This window comes from Peromyscus maniculatus, chromosome 1, assembly GCF_049852395.1.
Source record: "Peromyscus maniculatus bairdii isolate BWxNUB_F1_BW_parent chromosome 1, HU_Pman_BW_mat_3.1, whole genome shotgun sequence".
In the NCBI taxonomy this organism is placed as follows: Eukaryota; Metazoa; Chordata; class Mammalia; order Rodentia; family Cricetidae; genus Peromyscus; species Peromyscus maniculatus.
Genome location: NC_134852.1, coordinates 129,421,885 through 129,433,419, shown reverse-complemented (window position 1 = coordinate 129,433,419; position 11,535 = coordinate 129,421,885). Strand labels below are relative to the sequence as shown.

Sequence of the window (11,535 nt, the reverse complement as noted above, 5' to 3'; positions counted from 1 at the left end):
TCTTGGAGCATTTTGCTCCATTTAATTGCTGCCTTAAGTTAATTGCTGCCTAAGTCTGGAAAAACTAGTGTTAGGGCAAGACTGTGGGATGAGGTGACATTGAGGGGCTCCAAGTGTGGCTAACAATTAATGGCGAATCACTGGTACCTGCCCTTGGAGAAGGATGAAAAACAGATCTCTCTGAAACAGCCTGCCACTGTCTAGGGCAGGAGGCTACTTAAATTTCTTCCCAGATGTTCCTAAATAATGTGCTTTTATGATATAGAGGAAAAGTTAAATAATCAACTCTAAGCCTTACATGGCTGCACATTCTCTCACTACACAGTTATGCAGGGTCTCCTCTGCACCAGACGTAAGGGATATACATGCTGGTAAACAGCACACTGCTCTGATGGGCTGTACAGTCCAGCCAGAAGGACGTTCACAGTCAAGTGACTAATGACTGCACAGTACCTGTAGACATTCACAGAACACAGTAGGAGTGTGACAAGCATTGTTTTACACTGTGCTACAGTCACAACTCATTTAGTCATCCCAACAATCTGTAGGACATCATCAACTGCCTTCTCAGTGACTAAACTAAGCCACGTGGAGGTCAAGTGACTTAGCCAGAGCAGCCTGATACTCTCTGCTGAACCTATGAACCTGGAATCTTAGAACTTCACCTCCCAGCCTCTCTACTGCCCTGTCACTCAAAGCCAGGAATTGATGGCATGTTCAGAGAAGGCCCACTGATTGCTGAGCTCTGCTCTTGACCTCAGAATAAAGCACAGAGCAAGGCAACAGCCATGCTCTGCAGCAGCATTCTTGGGTGAGGGACAAACACTTAAAGATACATCAAAAGCTTATGAGAGGTGAAAAACAGTGAAGGAGATAAGAAGTGACCAATGGTTCTCAGATAAAGGAAAATCCAAGAAGAATCCAGAATGCAGTGTTGGATTCATGATATAGAGGAAATGCAGGGGTGTGTGGGAGAAGACTATCCCAGAAAGAGGCCACAGCATTCATCCTTGAAATGGTAAAGTTTTCGATAAGGCAAAGGTCACTTCAAGAAGACTGAAGCTAGAGGAATTAGAAGAGATGTGGGACCTGAGCTCATATGATTACAGCAATGAGATGGTGTTCAGCCCTGCAGAGAAGGGTTGAAGCTGTGAGTCCTGCCTTGAGTGCATGAGCAACCCTTAGGGTTATAAACAAAAGAGAGATGGGTTATGGCATTCTTTTCAAAGTGCATTCTGCTTTGGGGAGCAAGAGAGGAAGCAGGGGCAGCTTTTGGCACGATCTAACAATTCAGCTACTCACAATAGTGGCTTGGACACAGAAATGCCCCTGGCAGAGGGTGATGAGTGGTTCTTCCGCTTGCATTCTGAAAGAAGACTGGTAGGACTCTAGTAAACTGGGTGTAGATGTAAGAGACAGAGTGCCCTGGCATATATACGCTCATCGGCACAGAAGAGGCTTTTAACTGAGTCAGGAGAAGGCGGCAAAGCTCTACCTCAGGACTTCTGACAAAAGGTTTGGCAAAATACAGGAGACAGGATGAATGGGACGCATCACTCAGCAGGTGCACATCTGAATGAGGCCAAAGTTCGACAGGAAATGAGGAGGATGGCAGAGAATTAAGGCTGTCCAGTGAGCAAGAGTGAGGAGTAGTGTTCATACCCGTGTCCGATGGGACTACATGGCCTTTCAGTGCCTGTCAGCCTTGAATGCAGCACCAGGAGATGAGCAAGTCAGAGATGCAAAGATGTGCCAGCAACCTAGGAGGCACAGTGCAGAGAAAAGCATGCCCTTCACTCGTGGAGTATTGGTGTCCCCAGCGACCATCAGCAGATGAGGCTTCCTGGGCCTCATTTTCAGCCTTGCCCAAAGAGTGAGCAAGCTGATGGGCAGAGAGGCATCTTCTGTCTGAGTCTCTCAGGCAGAACATTATGCCTGATGAGGAGAAACAGATGGTGTAGCAGCCGCATCAAGCTGCCCCCTTCATGGCTTGGCTGTTTGGGTTGTAAAATTATTGATGGAGCTGAGCACGTGGAGTCTGGGGAGCAGCAACTCAGTTTAGTGATGTCTCAAGAATTTGCTTAGGCACGGTGGTTCTGAGAAGAGAATTTAGACAATCCCTTTCCCACGGCTCTCCACATCTTTGCTATTCAGCCCAGCCATCCAAACCTTTGTTCCAGGTGAGACCATGGCCTCTGGAAGAGCTGGGGAAGGGTAATCAAGAATGATACTTAGGAAAGCCATCCAGTGATGGGTATGTAAGAAATACTCAATAAAAACTAACTGTACTTAGTATTATTCAATTCTTCATCCACAGAGCTAAATATGTATCTCATCACATAGGGACCAACAAATACTTGCTTTGTCTAGTTCGATCCACTCATCATCATCACTGTTATCATCACCATCACCACCACCATCACCATTGGGCATTCAGTTCTTTGTGACGAAACTGGAAGACACTTGAGTTTCTTGGGCTGTGGTATAGTCAAAACTTGAATACTGAGGACATGCATCAGTCACTAATTTGGGGCAGAAACTCAAGGGTCACTTTTAGAAGCGGGTTTTGATCTTGAAGTCACATTGCTAGAGTAGTGAAATGAAGGTGAAGGGACAAAGGGACTGAGGAGGGTGGCATTCCTAAGGACAAGAGTGAGGGTTCAGAAGTCTTAGGGAATTGGGTATGTCTAAAAGAGGCCACATTCTTTTAAAATTGGACCTAGGCATTGTCTAGGCAGTCAATGTGTTAGCTTCAGTTCAAGACTGACATTTTCCCCCACCCTCCCATAGACTCATTCCTTCCTTCTGACTTCCTTCTCCTCCTCCCTCCCTCCCTCCTACTCTTTCTCCCTTCTTTCTTCTCACCTTCTTTCCCTCCTGCCTTTCCCCTAAGGAAAAGAGAAAATAAAAAGCAATGGTTATTGAGCTCTGATAACCAGGGTAATATACTGACACCAGCGGACTAAAAACAAAGCCAACCACTAATCCCTTGAGAGCCAGTTTGCCAAATTTGTCACTCAGCATGTGAAGTCTTTGTATGAACCTAAAATGCAAAAGCCAGGCATGGTAGAGTTTGTTTGTAACTCCTGTGCTGGGAATCAGAGAAGTAGCTCCTTAGAGCTTATTAGTCAGCCAGCCTAGAAGAATCAGTGAATTCGAGGTTCAGTGAGAGACCCCGCCTCAAAAAATCAGGTAGAAAGTGACTGAGGAAGATACCCAATGCTCACCTCTGACCTCCACATTCACACACATACATGTACACACACACACACACACACACACACACACACACACACACACACACACACACACTTTAAAATGGAAAGGGGAGCTGGTCATCATCTTGGAAAATATCCAAATGCAGAACAAAGTCCAGCAGGAGTGACTTTGTACAAACCCCACAGTGTGAGGGAAGAGAGTGCTTCCTAGCTTCCTCAGTGGAAGGATTTATGCCACTCATAGTTTCTGAAGGTCTCAGTCCATCATGGCAGGAAAGGCATGTAAAAAACAAAACAAAATATGGCTCCATGTGTGGTGGTGGGAGCTCATAATGCAGATTCTTCACACAGTGTCAGCAGAATGCAGTTAGGCCAGAACCAAGGTGGGTATTACCTACAAAGCCCTGTCTTTAGTGACCTGTTCTGCCATCCAGGCCCTGCCTTCTGAAGCCTTCCATAGCCTTCCAAATAGTACCACCTGCACTCCAAAACGTGAACCTGCGGGAGACATGCTAGTTTCAAAGCATACCAAGAGGTAGCTACAGCATCAGGGCAAAGGCCACAGATGGTTCAAACCTGGGGAGGGATCTTCTCAGCTGCGTTGAAGTCCACGGCTCTGCAATTCCTCAGGACCAGCTTGAAAGGACCCCCTGGGGAGTCGCAAGTTATAGGATTGTCTTTCCTGGCCTTCTCTCTTGTGTCTCCACCTTCCTCACATAACACCAGATCTGCTGAGTGATCCCACAGACGCACGGTGTGTGGCTGGTTAAGACAGCATACCTTGAGACCTTATGCAAATCCCTTTTACCTCTGTGCCTCAGTTCCCACATTTGCAGGATGGTGGGGATGGTAATGAGCGTGCTAGCTCCATGGGTCAGTTTGTGAGGCCAAGATAGATTAGGGATGCACCGTGCTGAGACTCCTTGTTTCACAGTAAGTGACCAACACAGACCAGCATTGCTACTTCTGCCTTTGCAGCTGAGATTATTAATGCATTTTTCTTTTTTATTGTTTGCCAGTTTCATACATTTATATTTATGTAATGAATTTTGATTGTCTCACTGCCCCCGTCACACAGTTGAATGAAACAACCCAGACTGAGACATTATGAAGAGCCTTTGAGACTGAGTTCTTTCAACGCTGATTGATAAGGAGGGGAGTTAACTGGGGGAGGACGGGAACATATGGGCTTTGGGGGGGTGGTTACTGGTTTCTAGATTAGACGCTGTGGTTGAGTATTTGAGAGGAAATGGGGAGTGGACTTTCAGTAGCACAGGAGCCTGTAGTTAATGATGAGTTGTCATGATCCGTTTCGGAGAATTCTGGAGGGCAGGAGCTGAACCACTGAGTACTGGTTCCAGGAAAGCACCTGAGGATGGCTCAGAGAGGAGTTCTCCTGAAAAGAAAACAGAACTGCCTAGTCCTGACTCTGCTTTGCCCCCAGAGTAGGAGGGCCCTATTTCAATTTCCCATTGGATTAGCCTTTGACACTGTAAAGGAGAGAGACGGTAAGAGCTACACTGTGTTTCAAGGGGGAAACTGAGTCTTCCTCTCTGCACACATCTCTAGACTTTTCCTCAAGGAAGAAGATAATTTCTGCCCTTCCCTACTTCATGATCTCTGTGTCATTTAATCCCAGGGTTGAGAAGTTACTCAACTGGTATATGCTATTTGCACTTTTCTGGAAGTCTCTCCACGGCAAGGCAAACTTGCTTCCTTCTGCTTTGTGTGGTTGACCCATGAGGACTGACCCCATCAATATCTTCTTCCACTTTCCCCTGCTCACTTGGGGAGACAGATGAAGAGTTCTACCATTTCCCTTTGCTCCTGGGACTCTGTGTGGCCAGCCTCATGGGAGAAGTGATGGCGGCCTCCAAGCCTGTCTCTGGTCTGCCTGCATCCATGTGTCAGCAGCCCACTGTTCTGTCCAGGCACCATTGGGTGACCGCCTCTCCTCCTCTCCACCTCTCCACCTTCTTGCCACTGTCTTGGACCCTTCCTTACTCTGCTTAGGAACCACTGGTGCAGTGCTACACTGAAAAAGAGGTGTTGGTCTAGATACTCAGTTCCCTTCTGCCTAATTACATATACATCCTCCAAACAAAAGAGGATGCCACCCACTTTATAGATGGAAAAATAGGGGCCCTGAAGACATAGAGTTGAAACCAGAGATCGGGTGGCATGTCAAGAGTCTGTGGGACGAGCTGGGCGGGGGTGGCGCACGCCTTTAATCCCAGCACTCGGGAGGCAGACTCAGGCAGATCTCTGTGAGTTCGAGGCCAGCCTAGACTACAGAGTGAGTTCCAGGAAAGGCTCCAAACACCACAAGAGAAACCCTGTCTCAAAAAAAAAAAAAAAAGAGTCTGTGGGACTAACCCACAGCCATTACTGTCTACTTTGATAGTTTAATCAACCAACAAATCTCTATATATTCACTGATACATGAATTTATCTATTTATATATTTTCTGAAGTTTTATTTTAGTTTTAAATGTGTGGGTAGGGGAAGGATTTCATGTGCAGACATGAATGTAGTTGCCCTCAGAGTCCAGAAGAGAGCATTGGATCCCCTGCAGCTGGAGAGCAACCTGATGTTGATGCTGGGAACCAAACTTGGGTTCTCATAACCACTCAGCAATCTCTCCAGTCCCTATATAGTTTTTTCATATGTGTTTATAAGTGTGTGTAGCCAAATAAAATATATGACTGAAAATATAACTATAACATACATAATGTACAATAAAATCACAGATGCTCCCATTAACCATGTACACACTCAAAGAAATACAGGCAGATCAAAGGTGCTACCTTCTATGTAGGCTTACTAGGCTCAGAGTTGTTTCTCTGCTCCCTAATTTACAATAGACTCTCTCAAGACACCAGCTCTGCCTCCTCCTTGTTCCTCAATCTAGCAGTCAAGTTATGAGCTATGTTCTCATAAGAGCCAATTTCCACATCCAGTGCCGCACACAGCCTTTGGACAGAGGTTCACATCACAGAGTTATCGACTCTGCCAGCAGTTTAGATCAGTAAGACACAACACTAAAGCCTGAAAATACCCAGAGAGTGCCCAAAAGATGAGACCACTGAAGATGGACCTGACCAGACACAGATAATAGTGGTGGTCTGCACAGACAGAGGAGCTGCAGCTTTCTCCTTTTTCCTAGGTTTTGGGCAAGGACCTAGGAGGGAGCAGGCACTAAATGAGATGTTGAGTAATGTGTGCAATAATGGCCAACTGGTCTACCTGGTACTCTGGGGTCAGATTTTTTTCTCAATTAATGAATTAATGTTTGTATCACAAGGACGCCTTGTGCACTGTAGTAGCTGAGCAAGCAGGGCAGAGCTCTGTCCCAATTAATTCTACAAAGGATTTTCTTATCTTCTCTATGGGGTGGCAGAAGCTAGGTGAGGGAACATATGGAGGCAGCTACAGTGAAAAAAAAAAAAAGAACACCAATTTTGGTGATAAAACCTGGAATCTAACCCCAATTGTGTTTAATGCAAGCAACAGGCCTGGGGGTAAATCATCTCTGGGTTAGTTTTCCCATACTGTTCTGTATATAAATTATACAAGTTATACCTGTTATTCACAGGGAATAGCTTCCAGGACATCTTGCATGTATACAACTCCTCAAACACTGAAATTCCTTATATTGAATGGCATAATGTACATAATTTTATGCTCACATTTTCCCATGTATTTACATCACTATTAGGAGACTTTTAATACCTAACACAATGTAAATTCTGTGTAAATCACTGTTAGAATGTATTGTTTAGTGGATATTGAGAACACAATCTATGCATATTCAGGACCGACCAAACCTTTTCAAATACTTTGATTAGAATTTGGTTAAATGCAAAGCTCCAGAGCTCTAGGACCTGAAGGACCAACTTGACAGCAGAGCCCCACCTTGCAACCTGCACATTTCAGTGCTGTTTGTTTGTTTGTTTATTAAGAAAATGTTTTCATTCATTTTACACACCAAAGATCTTCCTCTTCCCTCCTTCCACCCCCAGTTTCCTCCCAACTCACCCCCACTCCCCCCCCACAAGAAGGCAAGGCCTCTCATGGTGAGAAACATCCATTAGAGGCAAGTCCAAGTCCTTCCCCCTACCTCAAGGGTGCACAAGGTGTCCCATCATAGGTATTGGGCTCCAAAAAGCCCCCTCATGCACCAGGGATGAATTCTGATCCTACCGCCAGGAGGCCTCCCAAGCTACACAACTATCTTGCCATGCAGAGGGCCTAGTCCAGTCCCATGTAGGCTCCACAGCCATTGATCCATCTTTCATGAGTTTCCACTAGTTTGGTTTGGTAGTCTCTGCAGGTTTCCCCATCATGATCCTGATGCACTTGCTCATAGAATCCCTCTCCTCTCTCTTTGACTGGATTCCTGGAACTCTGTCTAGTGACTGGCTGTGGATCTCTGCATCTGCTTCCATCAGTCATTGGAGAAAAGCTCTGTGATGACAGCTAGGGTATTCACCGATCTGATCACTGGGGCAAGCCAGTTTAGTTCAGGCACCCTCTCCACTATTTCTAGTAGTCCAAGCTGGGGTCATCCCTGTGGATTCCTGGCAACTTCCCTAGCACCAGGTTTCTCTGTATCCCCATGATATCTCCCTCCATCATGGTATCTCTCTCATTGCTTTCCCACTCTATCCCTGTTCCAGCTCGACCACCCCATTCTTTTATATTGCCCTGGGAAGGGGAAAGAGATGAGATCTCCATGAGTGAACTGGGGGTGAGGGGTAGGCAATGGAGGGTAGGGGATGGTGGATGAGAACATTTCAGTTCTTATTCACCTTCTACTGTCCATTCCTGCCACCCTCCTCTTGCATCATGCTGCCACCTACCCCCTTCCTTCCTGCGTTTCCTTGAAGGACTGGCCTGATGCCATTTGCTATCCTTTCACAGTCTTGTTTCTCTACCTGAAATATTTCCCTCTCCTTTCCTCTGGTTAATGCTATTCATCTTCCATGTCTCACCTGAAATAGTACTTCTTCCAAGAACTTATCTAGACCTTTTCCTGCCCTGCACTAAGATTCGGCTAAGCTACCTGGTGGACACAGGTAGCCAAAAATGTGGAGCACAAGCTCTGGGGTTGTCAGGCTTGAATTTCAACAGGCATGGGCTCATGGGCTGTTGGGAAAGTATTGTCTGATATCTTTGTCTCCTGGTCTGTAGAGCAATATTGGATACACATCAGGGGGCTGATGTGAGAATAAATGCGATGAAGTGCATAGACAATGCTGGGCCCTGTTTTGCCCCAGACAGCTAAGATTTTTTTTTAAAATTATGCATTGTATCATTTGTTTCATGTTTACAGCTCAGTGAGACAAGAAATGCCAGCTCTGCCTGCTTCATTCCCCATGGTCCAACAGATCAAGGACTGAATAAACTATATTGCTTAGGCAAATGACTGAAATAAAGGCAGGAACCGGCACTTCCAGGAACACTGGAGAAACTAAGGAAATCGCATGCAGCCAAGCGCATTATAAGCCATTAAATGCTGCCTGTGGAAACAGGAAAGGTAGTGCCCGCCCCCCCCCCATGGTCTGTGAGGTGCAGAGGGACTCTCACACCTCTGAATGTGTCAGGAGGAAGAGGAGCCATGACCTGCTTGAGAAGAATTAGGACACAGGCAAAGACCTGGGGAATAACAGGAAAGGGCAGTTGAGCGTTGGCTGGAGGGAAGGGTGAGTGCACAGGGAACAGCATGGTCCCTGCTCACAAGCTGAGTATAGGCTACCTCTGCATGGAGTGGAGATGTTGGAGCATCTTCTTCTTCTGGGATTGACTTTCCACAAGAAGCTTCCATTCATCAGTCCTGTTCATTCATTCATTTGATGTTTATTGGTTTCTGACTAATGGACTTTGTTGAACACTTACCGAGTAACACTTCGAAAGATACAGGGTATAGAAATGATTAGAGCAGAGTAAGCTGTTGCTGTTGTGGAACCCTAGTAAGTTAATCTGCTTCTACCTCGTCCAGGAGAAGGATGCTAGACAGAAGGGTAAGGAGGGATGATGAAAGGAGCTACTTATAGAAGGGCTCAGAGGGGCTCTCTGCACTCGACCCATTTTAAATAGTGGTAAAAAGGTATGCGCAATGAAGAAATCTGAGAGACCAGGTGTCAAAGCCCTTGGGGAGGGGGCATGCATGATACATTTAAGGAATGAAGCTGAATGAGGAATGGGGTGGATCGTGAAGTAGGAGATACTCGATCATATGGGGCTGTGCCAACCATGGTGAGGGATAACAGAAAGAAGACCAGCATCTGATGTGGCTTTTAACAGGTCAACAGGTCATTGTAGAGATGAGCATAGCGGAGAAGGTTGAAGAATGAGACAGAGGAGGACATTGCTCTGATCTAGGCAGGCTTTGATGGTACCTGGGACCAGAGTAGTAGAGGAGGTAGACATCTCTTCAAGGGGACTTTTTCTTCTCTCCACGAGAGCCCTAGATTTGTATCAGGAATCATAGTTGGAACTACTGGGGACCTTGCCTGTCAGATGGTATAAGAACTCTCATCTAGCCAGTGAGATTTCTCCCAGAGTCACCTGTGAGAGACTGGGCAGAACTCGGCATGGAACACTGCTCCCAGTTCACATCCTCCCACCTGGTGCCTCCTCAGAGGCCCTGATCACTCTCCCTTTGGTCTTGGTGGCTTTGAAGAAACAGATCCACAAAGAGCTGCTGCACCCTGAGAGGTTGAGAATAAAATTAAGAACAATTTGCTTTTCATTTATAATTCATGCATTATACACCACCTACTTCCCCAAAGGATTTGAGACAGCTTACAATAACAGGCATCTATAAGCCATCTGCACAGCCACTAACAAACATGCTTTCAGAGAATCCGTAATGGCACAAGGAAATGCTCAGAACATAACTTTAAATGAAAAAGGCAGGATACAATACTTTATTTACTATAATATTGTTACATAATACAGAGATGGATGGGGAGAGGGGAAGCAGAAAAGAGAGAGGGAGGGAATCGTGGGAGGAAAGAGAAGAAAGAGGAAGGGGGTAAAGAGGAAGGAGAGAGACATCCGTGGTGATTATTACCATTCTTAACATTAAATGGTAGACCTCATCACTTGCACAAGGGTTCCCCCAAAATATTAGGTAAAGGAATATTTTTGTTTTTAAGAACACATACACATACATACATGTAATTTTGAATGTAGATCCTGCATATGAGAGAAATCCAGCATTTGTCTTTCTGAGTCTGGTTTATTTCACTTAAAAAAATGGTCAGGTCCCATCCATTTTCCTGTGAATATGCTAATTTCATTTTTCTTCATGGCTGCCTAAAATCCTACTGGGTCCACATCCATGTTTTGTTTATCCCTTCATTTGCTGATGGACATCTCAGCTGGTTCCATTCCCTGGCTGTTGTAAAGAGCACAGAAGTGAAAACATGGATCCCCAGCTATCTCTGTGGCGTGTTTCCTTACAGGCCCTTGTTAGATACCCAGGAGTGGGGCAGCTGGGTCACAGAAATGAGATGATATCACAGTAGTAGTCTGATTTCTTTGCTGTTAATAGCTGCACATTTAAACAAGATGAGTATTTTTTTTTTAAACTAGCTGACATATGCTCCGGTCTTCCCTATCCTTCTTCCATGACTCTGCCCTGCTCTGGGCACAGGAATCATCTTGACTCTAGTTCTGAGTTACTTTGCATCAATGGAGATTTCAGCTTTTAAAAAAAATTAGAAGACAGTAAGGGTACATGTCGCCCTCCTTCTTCACACACACACACACACACACACACACACACACACACACACAGACACACACAGACACACACACACACACCCTGCTTTGCCTGGACTCTGGAAAGGCCCTGCTGCTTTCAAAGCCTGAAGCCTGAATCCCAGGGCTGCAGTTGTCCTCAAGGCCTCTTAATTGTTCTGCACCACCACCACCCCCCCCCACCACCCCCACCCCCCACCCCCCCGCTGCTAGTCCCTGCTGCCTGTCCCTTCTTCCCTTTGTCCCACCTTTGACAGTTTAGCACAGTGGTTCTCGACCTGTGAGTTGTGACCCCTACAGGGGTCTAATGACCCTTTCACAGGGGTCACATATCAGACACCCTGCATATCAGATATTTACATTACAGTTCATAACAGTAGCAAAATTACTGTTATGAAGTAGCAATGGAAACAATTGTATGGTTGGGGGGTCACTGCTACATGAGGAACTGTATTAAAGGGTCTCAGCATTGGGAAGGTTGAGAATCACTGCCTTAGCACATCATGAAGTTCATTTGCAGTCATAATCACCTGTGTGGAAGCGTATT

The 11,535-nt window shown here is 45.8% G+C and overlaps 1 long non-coding RNA gene across 1 annotated transcript; it reads right to left on the bottom strand.

The window, feature by feature from the left end:
* Window positions 1-9,788: 9,788 nt before the first annotated feature.
* On the bottom strand, window positions 9,789-10,660 carry LOC143272364 (uncharacterized). Its single transcript, XR_013049874.1, has 2 exons — window positions 10,401-10,660; window positions 9,789-9,931 (listed from the first exon to the last, which is right to left on the bottom strand). It is a non-coding gene; the product is annotated as an uncharacterized LOC143272364 (long non-coding RNA).
* Between the last annotated feature and the right edge of the window lie 875 nt (window positions 10,661-11,535).